The 14,683-nt window shown below is 43.6% G+C and overlaps 1 protein-coding gene across 4 annotated transcripts in view; it reads left to right on the forward strand.

Moving 5' to 3' along the window:
- The first annotated feature begins 13,356 nt into the window (after positions 1–13,356).
- SCAP (SREBF chaperone) overlaps positions 13,357–14,683 on the forward strand; it is an 84,243-nt gene continuing 82,916 nt past the window's right edge. For 2 of the 4 annotated variants that reach the window (XM_082347311.1, XM_082347314.1), the window contains exon 1: positions 13,358–13,564. The gene's annotated coding sequence lies outside the window, so the exon portion shown is untranslated. Of the gene's footprint in view, positions 13,565–14,683 lie in introns of all 4 variants that reach the window. The other 2 variants (XM_082347313.1, XM_082347312.1) reach the window with 2 other exon arrangements.

The following is a 14,683-nucleotide window of genomic DNA, read 5'->3' on the forward strand; positions in this document are numbered from 1 at the left end:
TAAGCCATGTTGAGGAACTTGCTGCCTTTTATATCCTTTGTAATTCTTAGTGCTTTTTATTCCAACTTAGGTCTTGCATTGGTCAAGGTCAGGTAACTTTTTGGAGATAATTTACAATTTTTTCTTTGTTATTAGTCTTTATCATTACTTTTCTTTGTTGTATCAGTTTTAGTACTGTTTATTTCTGAAATAGTTATCCATTCTGTTTGTTTTTCTGAAAAAGTATTTGTAAACCAGATATACAATAAGAGACTTGTATCCAGAATATATAAAGAACTCTTACAATTCAATAAGATGACAAATAATTCAGTTAAAAGATGGGTAAAAGATTTGAATAGACATCTCACTAAAGCAGGGATAGGAATGGCCAACAGCACATAAAAAGATGCTCAACATCATTAGCCATTAGGGGAATACAAATTAAAACCACCATAAGGACCTCCCTGGTGGCACACTGGTTAAGAATCCGCCTGCAAGTGCAGGGGACATGGGTTCGAGCCCTGGTCCGGGAAGATCCCACATGCTGTGGAACAACTAAGCCCGTGTGCCACAACTGCTGAAGCCTGCATGCCTAGAGCCCGTGCTCCACAACAAGAGAAGCCACCGCAATGAAAAATGAGAAGCCCGTGCATCACAACAAAGAGTAGCCCCACTCGCCACAACTAGAGAAAGCCCGCACAAAGCAATGAAGTCCCAACACAGCCCAAAATAAATAAATAAATAAATATTTTTAAAAATCACCATGAGATACCACTACATAAGCACTAAAATGGGTATAACAAAAAAACCAGGGGACTTCCCTGGTGGCACGGTGGTTAAGAATCCTCCTGCCAGTGCAGGGGACATGGGTTCGATCCCTGGTCCAGGAAGATCCCACATGCCATGGAGCAACTAAGCCCGTGCCCACAACTACTGAGCCTGCGCTCTGGAGCCTGTGAGCCACAACTACTGAAGCCTGTGTGCCTAGAGCCCGTGCTCTGCAACAAGAGAAGCATGCACACCACAACGAAGAGTAGCCCCCGCTCATCTCAACTAGAGAAAGCCTGTGCACAGCAACGAAGACCCAACGCAGCCAAAAATAAATAAATAAATAAATAAATAAATGTATTTAAGAAAAACAAATAAAAACCTGACAATTACGAGTGTTAGCAAGGATAAGGAGAAATTGGAACCCTCATTGCAGGTGGGAACGTTAAATGGTGCAGCCACTTTGGAAAACAGTTTGGCAGTTTCTTGAAAATGTTAAATGTAGATTTACTGTATGACCCAGCCATTCTCTTCCTAAGTATTTACCCAAGAGAAATGAATACATACATCCACATAAACACTCACTTGTTTTTGGAATTTTTGAATTTTATTTTATTTATTTTTTATACAGCAGGTTGTTATTAGTTATCTATTTTATACATATTAGTGTATACATGTCAATCCCAATCTCCCAATTCATCACACCACCACCACCGCCGCCACCACTTCCCCCCTTGGTGTCCATACGTTTGTTCTCTACATCCGTGTCTCTATTTCTGCCCTGCAAACTGGTTCATCTGCACCATTTTTCTAGGTTCTACATATATGCGTTAATATACGATATTTGTTTTTCTCTTTCTGATTTACATCGCTCTGTATGACAGTCTCTAGATCCATCCAGGTCTCTACAAATGACCCAATTTTGTTCCTTTTTATGGCTGAGTAATATTCCATTGTATATGTGTACCACATCTTTATCCATTCATCTGTCAGTGGGCATTTAGGTTGCTTCCATGACCTGGCTATTGTAAATAGTGCTGCAGTGAACATTGGGGTGCATGTGTCTTTTTTTTTTAAATTTTATTTATTTGTTTATTTATTTATTTATTTATGGCTGCGTTGGGTCTTCGTTGCTGCACGTGGGCTTTCTCTAGTTGTGGTGAACGAGGGCTACTCTTCATTGTGGTGCGTGGCCTTCTCATTGCGGTGGCTTCTCTTGTTGTGGAGCACAGGCTCTAGGCATGCGGGCTTCAGTAGTTGTGGCACACAGGCTCAGTAGTTGTGGCTCTCGGGCTCTAGAGTGCAGGCTCAGTAGTTGTGGCACACGGGCTTAGTTGCTCCGCGGCATGTGGGATCTTCCCAGACCAGGGCTCGACCCCATGTCCCCTCCATTGGCAGGCAGATTCTTAACCACTGCACCACCAGGGAAGTCCCTACGTGTGTCTTTTTGAATTATGGTTTTCTCTGGGTATATGCCCAGTAGTGGGATTGCTGGGTCATATGGTAATTCTAGTTTTAGTCTTTTAAGGAACCTCCATACTGTTCTCCATAGTGGCTGTATCAATTTACATTTCCACCAACAGTGCAAGAGGGTTCCCTTTTCTCCACACCCTCTCCAGCATTTGTTGTTTGTAGATTTTCTGATGATGCCCATTCTAACTGGTGTGAGGTGATAACTCATTGTAGTTTTGATTTGCATTTCTCTAATAATTAGTGATGTTGAGCATCTTTTCATGTGCTTCTTGGCCATCTGTATGTCTTCTTTGGAGAAATGTCTATTTAGGTCTTCTGCCCATTTTTGGATTGGGTTGTTTTTTTTTTAATATTGAGCTGCATAAGCTATTTATATATTTTGGAGATTAATCCTTTGTCCATTGATTCGTTTGCAATATTTTCTCCCATTCTGAGGGTTGTCTTTTCATCTTGTTTGTGGTTTCCTTTGCTGTGCAAAAGCTTTTAAGTTTCATTAGGTCCCATTTGTTTATTTTTGTTTTTATTTCCATTACTCTAGGACATGGATCAAAAAAAATCTTGCTGTGATTTATGTTGAAGAGTGTTCTTCCTATGTTTTCCTCTAAGAGTTTTATAGTGTCTGGTCTTACATTCAGGTCTCTAATCCATTTTGAATTTGTTATGGTGTTAGGAAGTGTTCTAATTTCATTCTTTTACATGTAGCTGTCCAGTTTTCCCAGCACCACTTATTGAAGAGGCTGTTTTTTTCTCCATTGTATATCCTTGCCTCCTTTGTCATAGATTAGTTGACCATAGGTGCCTGGGTTTATCTCTGGGCTTTCTATCCTGTTCCATTGATCTATATTTCTGTTTTTGTGTCAGTACCATATTGTCTTGATTACTGTAGCTTTGTAGTATAGTGTGAAGTCAGGGAGTCTGATTCCTCCAGCTCCGTTTTTTTCCCTCAAAATTGCTTTGGCTATTTGGGGTCTTTTGTGTCTCCATACAAATTTTAAGATTTTTGTTCTAGTTCTGTAAAAAAATGCCACTGGTAATTTGATAGGGATTGCATTGAATCTGCAGATTGCTTTGAGTAGTATAGTCATTTTCACAATATTGATTCTTCCAATCCAAGAACATGGTATATCTCTCCATCACTTTGCATCATCTTTGATTTCTTTTATCAGTGTCTTATAGTTTTCTGAGTACAGGTCTTTTACCTCCTTAGGTAGGTTTATTCCTAAGTATTGTATTCTTTTTGTGCAATGGTGAATAGGATTGTTTCCTTAATTTCTCTTTCGGATCTTTTGTTGTTAGTGTATAGGATTCTGTGCATTTATTTTATATCCTGCAATGTTACCAAATTCATTGATTAGCTCTAGTAGTTTTCTGGTGATATCTTTAGGATTCTCTATGTACAGTATGTCATCTGCAAACAGTGATAGTTTTACTTCTTCTTTTCAAATTTGTATTCCTTTTATTTCTTTTTCTTCTCTGATTGCCGTGGCTAGGACTTCCAAAACTATGTTGAATAATAGTGGCGAGAGTGACATCCTTGTCTTGTTCCTGATCTTAGAGGAAATACTTTCAGTTTTTCACCATTGAGAATGATGTTTGCTGTGGGTTTGTCGTCTATGGCCTTTATTATGTTGAAGTAGGTTCCCTCTATGCCCATTTTCTGGAGAGTGTTTATCATAAATGGGTGTTGAATTTTGTCAAAAGCTTTCTCTGCATCTATTGAGATGATCATATGGTTTTTATTCTTCAGTTTGTTAATATGGTGTATCACATTGATTTGCGAATATTGAAGAATCCTTGCATCCCTGGGATAAATCCCACTTGATCATGGTGTGTGATCCTTTTAATGTGTTGTTCGATTCTGTTTGCTAGTATTTTGTTCAGGATTTTTGCATCTATATTCATGAGTGATATTGGTCTGTAATTTTCTTTTTTTGTAGTATCTTTGTCTGGTCTTGGTATCAGGGTGATGGTGGCCTCGTAGAATGAGTTTGTGAGTTTTCCTTCCTCTGAAATTTTTTGGAAGAGTTGGAGAAGGATGGGTGTTAGCTCTTCTCTAAATGTTTGATAGAATTCACCTGTGAAGCCATCTGGTCCTGGACTTCTGTTTGTTGTAAGATTTTTAATCACAGTTTTAATTTCATTACTTGTGATTGTTCTGTTCATATTTTGTATTTCTTCCTGGTTCAGTCTTGGAAGGTTATGCCTTTCTAAGAATTTGTCCATTTCTTCCAGGTTGTCCATTTTATTGGCATAAAGTTGCTTGTAGTAGTCTCTTAGGATGCTTTGTATTTCTGCGGTGTCCGTTGTAACTTCTCCTTTTTCATTTCTAATTTTATTGATTTGAGTCCTCTCCCTCTTTTTCTTGGTGAGTCTGGCTAAAGGTTTATCAATTTTGTTTATCCTCTCAAACAACCAGCTTTTAGTTTTATTGATCTTTGCTATTGTTGTCTTTGTTTCTATTTCATTTATTTCTGCTCTGATCTTTATGATTTCTTTTCTTCTACTAACTTTGGGTTTTGTTTGTTCTTCTTTCTCTAGTTCCTTTAGGTGTAAGGTTAGATTGTTTATTTGAGATGTTTTTTGTTTCTTGAGGTAGGCTTGTATTGCTATAAACTTCCTCTTAGAACTGCTTTTGCTGCATCCCATAAGTTTTGGATCATCGTGTTTTCATTGTCATTTGTCTGTAGGTATTTTTTGATTTCCTCTTTGATTTCTTCAGTGATCTCTTGGTTATTTAGTAACGTATTGTTTAGTCTCCATGTGTTTGTGCTTTTTACATTTTTTTCCCTGTAATTGATTTCTCATCTCATAGTGTTGTGGTGGAAAAGATGCTTGATATGATTTCAATTTTCTTAAATTTGCTGAGGCTTGATATGCGACCCAAGATGTGATCTATCCTGGAGAATTTTCCATGTGCACTTGAGAAGAAAGTGTAATCTGTTGCTTTTGGATGGACTGTCCTATGAATATCAATTAAATCTATCTGGTCTATTGTGTCATTTAAAGCTTGTGTTTCCTTATTAATTTTCTGTCTGGATGGTCTGTCCACTGGTGTAAGTGAGGTGTTAAAAGTCCCCCACTATTATTGTGTTACTGTTGATTTCCTCTTTTATAGCTGTTAGCAGTTGCCTTATGTATTCAGGTGCTCCTATGTTGGGTGCATATATATTTATAATTGTTATATCTTCTTCTTGGATTGATCCCTAGATCATTATGTAGTGTCCTTTCTTGTCTCTTGCAACATTCTTTATTTGAAAGTCTATTTTATCTGATATGAGTATTGCCACTCCAGCTTTCTTTTGATTTCCATTTGCATGGAATATCTTTTTCCATCCCCTCACTTTTAGTCTGTGTCTGTCCGTAGGTCTGAAGTGGGTCTCTTGTAGACCGCATATATATGGGTGTTGTTTTTGTATCCATTCAGCAAGCCTGTGTCTTTTGGTTGGAGCATTTAATCAATTCACGTTTAAGGTAATTATTTATATGTATGTTCTTATTACCATTTTCTTAATTGTTATGGGTTTGTTTTTGTAGGTCCTTTTCTTCTCTTTTGTTTCCCACTTAGAGAAGTTCCTTTAGCATTTGTTGTAGAGCTGGTTTGGTGGTGCTGAATTCTCTTAGCTTTTGCTTCTCTGTAAAGCTTTTGATTTCTCCGTCGAATCTGAATGAGATCCTTGCCAGGTAGAGTAATCTTGGTTGTAGGTTCTTCCCTTTCATCACTTTAAATATATGGTGCCACTCCCTTCTGGCTTGTAGAGTTTCTGCTGAGAAATCAGCTGTTAACCTTATGGGAGTTCCCTTGTATGTTATTTGTCATTTTTCCCTTGTTGCTTTCAACAATTTTTCTTTGTCTTTAATTTTTTTCAGTTTGATTACTACGTGTCTCGGCATGTTTCTCCTTTGGTTTATCCTGCCTGGGACTCTCTGTGCTTCCTGGACTTGGGTGCCTATTTCTTTTCCGATGTTAGGGAAGTTTTCGACTGTAATCTCTTCAAATATTTTCTTAGGCCCTTTCTCTCTTCTCCTTCTGGGACCCTTATAATGCGAATGTTGTTGCATTTAATGTTGTCCCAGAGGTCTCTTAGGCTGTCTTCATTTCTTTTCATTCTTTTTTCTTTATTCTGTTCCACAGCAGTGAATTCCACCATTCTGTCTTCCGGGTCACTTATCTGTTCTTCTGCCTCAGTTATTCTGCTATTGATTCCTTCTAGTGTATTTTTTATTTTAGTTATTGTATTGTTCATCTCTGTTTGTTTGGTCTTTAATTCTTCTAGGTGTTTGTTCTTTAATTCTTCTAGGTCTTTGTTAAATATTTCTTGCATCTTCTCGATCTTTGCCTCCATTCTTTTTCCGAGGTCCTGGATCATCTTCACTATCATTATTCTGAATTCTTTTTCTGGAAGGTTGCCTATCTCCACTTCATTTAGTTGTGTTTCTGGGGTTTTATCTTGTTCCTTCATCTGGTACAAAGTCCTCTGCCTTTTCATTTTGTCTGTCTTTCTGTGAATGTGGTTTTCCTTCCACAGGCTGCAGAATTGTAGTTCTTCTTGCTTCTGCTGTCTGCCCTCTGGTGGATGAGGCTATCTTAAACACTCATGTTGATGTCCATAGCAGTATTATTCATAATTGCCAAAAAGTGGAAACAACCCACCAATCATCTAATGAATGGATAAACAAAATGTGATATATCCATACAATGAAATGCTATTTGGCATAATTAGAAGTGAAGTTCTGATGCATGCCATAACATGGGTGAACCTCAAAAACTCTATGCCAGACACAAAGATTATGTATTGCACAATTCTGTGGGACTGGGGGTGAGAAAGGGAAACAATCCACTAGGTTTCTTTTGGGGATGATGAAAATGTTCTAAAGTTAGATTATGGTGATAGTTGCACTTTGCTATACTAAAAATCATTGTACAGTTAAAAGAGGTAAATTTTATGGCATTTAAATTATAGCTACTGAGGTTAGGATCCTGACTCCCTCAACTTAGAGCTCTGCTTTAGTAACAAACAGTCCCCAAATCCTAGTGACTTACATTGACAAACATATTCTTCACTCACATTACATGTCCAGGGGCTGTGGGTCATTGCTACAGTTCTGCTCCATGGCCTCTTGGTCTGGGACCCAGGTGGAAGGAGCAGTCGCAATTTGGGACTGCTGTTTTCTTGGCCAAGGGAAAGAACAGGAGGCTCATCCACACAAGCAATGGCTCTTAAAGCTTCTTCCAGACCTGTGTAGATCACGTTCATTCAGACTCCACTGATCAAAGCAAGACACATGGCCAAGGCTGACAATGAAGTCACTCACCCTGCAGGGAGGCACCACAGTCACTTGACAATGGGCTGGTCTGTGTGTATGATCTGCTTACAGAGAAGGGAACAATGAAATAATCGACTATAATCACCTTGCTCAAGTGACTTAACCTCTCCAGGCCTCAGTTTCATCATCTACAAAATGGGGAGATAATAAGCCTGTTTCATGGGTTTAAAGGGTTGTCAGGGTAAAATAAGTGATGACGTTTAAGGTAGCCCTGGCATGTAGTTTAAGCATTAGCTATTGCTGCAAAGCCTTACCTTACAAGGCCCTGCTCATAGAGCATCCCCTTGATGATCCCTGCTCTTCGGTTTCCTGCCAAACAACTCCCTTCCATCCATAGCACTTGGAAATTCAGTGACAGAATTTCAGGGGCTTTGGGGTTGTGCAGATTGACATTTGATGCTGCCTCTCCGTGACCTCCAACAAGTTGTTAAAGCTCTAGGCGCTTTACTTTATGCATCCTTAAAATGAGGTGTATCTTACCTGCCTCTAAAGGCCATCATGAGGATTTTACGAGGTAATATATTGTAAAGCCCATCTCTGGCAAGGAGCCAACAATCAATAGTTTGTCATTATTATTGGCAGCTATTATGACCTTAGTAATATTCTTTATCATATTGCCTGTAAGGTTTTGTTTAAAGGTATGCACTAAGACAACTTCTGTAGTGCAGAGAACTTATATCCCTGGCCTCTGACACATAGTAGGAACTTGACAGGTAATAAAGGCATTGAATGACTACTAATACAACTTGGAGATTTTGAATATTTTTAATGACTGTATCATGGTTATTAAAATGGCTACTGGTTATGAGAATCTCAGTATTTTACATGTGTTCATAGCGATGTAATTTTTTTGAAAACCACAGAGGTCAGTTTTCTTGGTTGCATCTTGGAACCTGACTCCTAAGTCCAGGTTCCCTGAGGTTGAGTTAATTTTCCTGGCTGCAGAGCAGCTGCTGCTGCGTGTCAGAACCTTAATTCAAACCCAAGGAATCCAGTCCTGAAGCACCCTTTCCACTTTATCACATTGCCAGCTGCTATCACTAATGCTTAATTCAGGGTGAGCATGAGTGTTAGCGCAAGTGATTGCAAGGACAGAGCCCTATCATTGTGAAACACCCTTCTCTGTGTCCCTGACAGGCTGAGGTAGCTGGGCAGTGGGCTGGAACCCAGAGTCCTGTGGTGGCCTGCTTGGTCAGTTATCAGAGTGACCTTGGGCAAATCTCTTCACCTCTCAAGGAAGTTTTCTGCATCTGTGAAATAGACCCAGCCCCTATTTTTCAAGACTGTCCTGAGGTTTGGCCCAGCATGGAATCCCAAGAACTGGGAATTGTTATCACTTCTGGATGATCTCTAAGCTCCATTTAGTTTTTTTTTAATTTTGAATTTACCGTGGGGAGCAATCCGAAGTAAGGTTGAGCTTTGGCTAGTTAGGGCAAAATGGAGCTTGTAGACAAAAAAATATTGCCGACCTCTTCAGTAAACAACACATGTTGCCCACCATCAAGGCATCAGCCACTGCAGCCGCCTGCCTCCCAACAACCGTGCACCCCGAGGGGCATTCAGGATGGATGCCCCTCATAGTTAAGATGCGTATCAAAGGAATGATTTCAATGAGCCCAGACTCTTGCGTCTTCCCATACTTGAGATATCTGTTTTTGTGATTAGCAGTAGTTTTTTGGATATTTGACTACTTTTTTCCCCCCCAGCAAAAACTGCTATATATCCTGGCTCCTCCCTTACCTCTTTGAAACAGTTCCTCAGAGCTATCTGAGAGGCTGTTTCCAGGCTATAGTCCTCAATAATGTCCCCAAGTAATACACCATTTTCAACTTTTAGGTTTTGTGTTGTTTTTCAGTCAACTTGTAGGTTGTGTGTTGTTATAGTTAAAAACTAAAATCAGGTATCTGCAACTTACCTGGATATGCGTAACAAATAAGAAGGATTGATAGGTGGATAAAGGTTTTTTGTTTTTTGTTTTTTTTAAGAAAAACGTGATACTATGCAAAACATTAATAGTTGTAGAATCTAGAATATAGATTAGTTGAATATAGAATAGTTGTTAACTGTATGGTTCTTTCAGCTGTTCCCTATGTTTTCATAATAAATTGTTGGAAAAGCCCTAAAATCATGGCCACTTCATTCAGCTCACGGGGGACATTCAGTAGTGGATTCACCTCGGGCCCATGAGCCTTAGGTTTCTCAGCGGGTCCCCCGTGGTTCTTGTGCAGCGGGGGGCTCTTGACAGTGCTGCAAGGCACAGAGGCACTTAATTAAGTGCTTGTCAGTTTTGGAGGCTCTTGTTCTTGGGGGAAGGTATCCAGAGCTTGTTGAGCGTCATTCCCCCGTAAACACAGGTTGGGTGAAACGGTTGGGTGGGGGGAGGACGGGGAGTAGGGAGGGTGACAGGAGTGCCCAAAAGACAGTCTAGCTAAGTCCCTGTGGTAGGGGTTGTGAAAAGACAGGTCTCCAGCAATCTCTGGAGAGAAGACTTTGGTCCAGTGGGCCTGGGGTGGTGCTCAGGGAGACTCCAACTTCACTTTAAACATTCCCCCAAGTGACTCTGCTGTGAGGCAAGCTTGGAACTGCATTCTTTGTAGGAACTTGACAGTAAAGGGAAGAAACTGGGACTTGGTCTGCACGGTGACATTCACTCAGAAAACTAAAAAAATTGGGTAGACTTTATATTTGCCAAAAGGAACGAGGCAGTGGAGAGAGAAGGAAAAACTGGTGACAGAGATCTGAGGTCCTTTTTGCCCAAGTTTTCTGAGGGGCCAGATGATGGCACTGCAAGGGATCAGACGTGGAGTGATGTGAGATAACGGGTGTAGGTAAGGCTCCCCACACTGATCTCTGTTGTTGCCTCTCTAATTTAAAAATAACAAAAAAGAGTTCTTCCTTTATAAACATTCTCATCTAAAGCCAAAAGCCAATTCTGAATACAGGGCAAAATCTTAAAGGTCACTCTGGGCCAAGGTCAATTGTCCCCACTCGTATGGTCAGCCTACTCAAGATGGCTGCTCTCTTGCTCTCTGTACAGTCCCCTGCCCAACCAGTGCCTGCTTCACCTATATCTTATGCACCTGACTGACCTTCCTACGCTCCTGCCCCGACCCCAGCTGGTGATTATTCTTATCAAAGGGGCGGTGAGGGGCGTGCCCCTCTGCTGGTTTCCCTGGTACCTAATGAGCCCACCTGACATCAATTCCCCTATAACTGGTAACCTCTCCTTCCACTTGGGAGTGAAGACTGCCGCCATGTCCTGTCCACCGTCCACCGCACACGGTGGGGTGTCGCTCCAGGACCTTGCTTCAGACGTGTAAGCTCCCCCATCCATTACACCACTGACGTCTCTGTTGCTGACTCTGGGCTCTTTCTTCGGTCTTGAAGCTGGGCAAGTACAGGGCTTGTAGGCCTGTGGGGTACAGCCCAACACCATTATTGTTTAATTTTACCATGATAGTACTGTGGTGGGCAAGGAGGAAGGCAAGACTATGGAGAATTTGGAACAGGGTTGATGGGAAGGCGCATGACTGTGAAGAAGGCCTGTGAGGGGTGAGGTGGCTGGAGCTGCCTGAAGGGCCACGTCTGATTTTAGCCTTGCATTGTGGTTATATCTGTCCTTTATGCAACCCCAGTGCTGCCACCCTCAAGGGCAGGAACAGGATCTATCTGCCATATCCAGATAGCACCAGGATGGGTGTGGGTAAGCTGAGGGGAGCATGCCCAGGGCAGCAGGGTGGGGTGAGGCTGCCCCCTGACACTTGAGACCTGTGTTCACGAGTGCGTGGGGTGGTGTGATCAAGGTCCCCATGGGCTGGCCTGCAGGCAATCACCACGGGCAGCGTCCCAGGATGGGCCAGCGCTGGGCCCGCTGGGACCTGCACCCTCATCTTGGGCAAAGCCTTCCCTTCTCTTGTGAGACCAGGTAACGAGACCTACCTTGGGGTTTTCAGGAAGGTCAGATGAGAGGACATGTGCAAAGTGCTCAGCTCAGCATGTTGTCCAACCCAAGTTCATGTGCTGGGCGCACAGTGAGGCCAAACAAATGGAAACATAGGCGTTTGGAGCAGAGAAAGGTTTATTCCAAGGGCCACGCGAGAATGGGCAGCTCGTGCTCGAAAGACCTGAACTCCCTGATGGTTTTCAGGGAAGAGTTTGTATAGGCAAAATTTGGGGTGAGGGCTGAAGGGAGGTGTTCCAGGAATCTTGTGCTCAACCTGAAGTTATTATCCTCCACCTGGGTGGGGACCTTAGTTCGAGTAGAAGAACTCAAAGTGATATATTGTTACGTAAATTCCTGGAGGAGGAACTAGGATTGTTTTCACTTGTTTCTGCATTCCCTCACTTCCGTGATTAGTAACTGTTTGAATCTGCCCTTTGGAACTCAGGGAAGGTCAAGGAAGCTGAAGCCTTTTTCCTACAAACAAGAAACGGGGACACGGAAAGGCTTTGCTACCTGGGAGTGTTACCTGAAAACTGGGCTCGCCTCTTGGTGGGTATCAAGCCAATAGACACAACCAAGCCAAAGATTGGGAGAAGGAATGATTATTACTCGCAGCAAGTAAGGAGAACACCAGGGATCTTTCCCAAAGCAGCGTTTCCCTGAACAGCAAAATTGGGGAAGTTTTAAGCTAAGGGTACATGCATATTCATGAAGGGGCTTTAAGCAGAAGAGAATTCAACATAGAATTGGGGCAAAGGTCGACAGAGTCCAAGCTTTAGTTGATTGAAGTCAGGAGGGTCAACATCATCATTCTGTCCTCCACCTGGATGGGGGCCTTTGTTCTTGCAGAACTCAAAGATACACGTTGTGTGTATCCCTTGAGGAGGAACTAGAACTCTGCTGTATCACTGCACTATTGTCTGACTGCCTTTTCTCTGTTCCTGCATCCCTTTCATCCCTTAGATCATTAATTACTGAGACCTGTTCAAGGGCAAGCATTGTGGCCAGGCTTAGATCACAAAATATCATGAAAGCCATTCCTGGTTTTCTTTCTCCGGGGACCCCCTAACTTATCTGCTTATAGGAGGGCCCCACAGGGTCCTGCTCGATTTCAATGCCCCCTTTTCTCCGCTACTCCTCAGTCTTGAGGGAAACATGTATTGGACAAGAAAGGGAGTAACATTTTGGGTAGAGAGGATAATCATAAACTCGGCAGAGGAACTCGGTTTTAGGGGGACTTGGTTTCAAGCACCTGGTGAAGAGTAAACACTCGATGGACATAGCTATTGCTATTACAACAAATATGTGTTCCATGTAGAAGATGGTTACATGCCCGTGAGCCAATGGAAAACTCCTAACACCCTAATCCTCCACCCAGAGATATCCACCGACCATACATCAGCATCGCCCCAGACCCTTCTTGGATTGTTTTCAACAGAAAAGTTTATACCCTACAGCTCATTTTGAACCTTCTTTCAAGAACATCTTTCCACATTAGTTAAGTATTCATAAATCTTACCCTTTTAAAAGACTTTAAGGAAATCCATTTTATGGACATAATTTATTCGACCCATCTGCATTTATTGTATATCTCGGCTGCTTTTAATTTTTCGCTGTTATGAAACAGGAAACATGGGCAGTCTGTGCGTGTTCTTGCTAATTCCGCGGAACGTGTTGTTAAAAGCTCTGGTGCTCTACTCAAGGCTCTGTCCCAGCTTTGCGGTCCGCCTCGCCCGGCCCCGCCCCGCCCCGCCCCAGACCTCTCTCCAGGGGTCGTGTGACCGGTGTCCACCAGGGGGCGAGCGGGAGCCGCAGTTGGGGGCTCGACCACGCATGCGCGCGCCACTGGGAGCACATGCGAAGGACTGTGGGGGCGGGAGCGGGAGGGGAAAGGTAGGAGGTGAGAGGTGAAGGGGCGGAGAGCTGCGCGGGCGCCGGGCGGCCGGGAGAGAGAGGGCGGGCGCCACGCCCGGACCGCGCGGGCCGGGAGCGCGCACGCCGCGCCCCGCCCCCGTCCCCGCCGCCGTCCCCACCGCCGCTGCCGCCGTCGCCGCCCGAGAGCTGTTGCCGCCACAGGTACCGCTGAGCGCGTCCCCACAGCGTCCGCTCCCCGGCCCGGCTCGGGCCTCCCGCTGCGCGGCCCGGGAAGTTCCGGGATGGGGGCCGCCGGGGGCACTGGCGCGCCGGCGTGGGCGCTGTCCAGCAGCCGTGCGGGCCGGGCTGAGAGACTGCAGCCAGAGAGGGGGCCGGGTTGCCGCGTCCCCAATCCCACCCTGGCCGCGCCCCCGTCCGGGCCAACAGCGCGCCCTCAGCCCTCCCCCTGGCCCCGGGGACCACTGGCCTGAGAGGGAGTCGCGCTGTTGCGCCCCCTGGTCCCGCCGTCCCCTGGGAAGCTGCCGGTTCTAGAACCTGCTTTTGGGCTGTCTGGGTTTTCCGGAGTGCGGAGGAGAGCACGCTGTCCGCACCTGCCTCTTTTGCAAGATCTGATTGAGAGGCAACACGTAGCTTCTTTGCTGGGTTTTGCTTGGTTTTTAGTTTTCTGTTTCGCTCAGACCTAAACATTGTTCACTGAGGTTGCCTCTTACTCTAGGTGGTTTATTACCTCCGTTCATCATGCAGGATCCTAACGTCAGAATAGCATTCGCTGCAGGGAGCCAGGGATCCAGACTGTTTGAGCCGTAGGTAGTTGTACAGGTGGAAATGCTCGTGGCCTAGGGGAGCAGTGAGTCCCCTCCTGGCAGGAGTTTGCCCTGTTTCGTGTCACTCACTGCCCCACCTTCTGTGGTGACAGAGCTGGGTGACTAAACTCCTTCTGGGGATTTTGTAATAATTTTTGTGAGGACGACATAGTAAAGGTTTCTTTAATGATACTAGCTTTGAGTGTGTTTCTGACCAAACGTTTGTGAAGTTTGGTTATGCAGTGTCCTTATTGCTGTGCTGCCATCTCAGGGTATTGTGCTGAAGACTGAAGCTTTTATAAGGGAGTCAGGGTCAAGGGTGTCTGAGAGTATTTTAGGTGTTCCTCTAATTGACGACCTATATCTTTTTAATGTATGTTGATAGAATTTAGGTTTTAGGTGTTTTACACATTTGCAGCATTCCCCCGGGGCACACGATGTAAAAACCACAAAATATGTATAAATATATCTCCACACTCATTCTTTTGGTGATTTATTGAAATTGAAAGAATTATTT

The sequence above is a fragment of the Balaenoptera borealis genome (assembly GCF_965194805.1).
Source record: "Balaenoptera borealis genome assembly, chromosome: 12".
Taxonomy (NCBI): domain Eukaryota; kingdom Metazoa; phylum Chordata; class Mammalia; order Artiodactyla; family Balaenopteridae; genus Balaenoptera; species Balaenoptera borealis.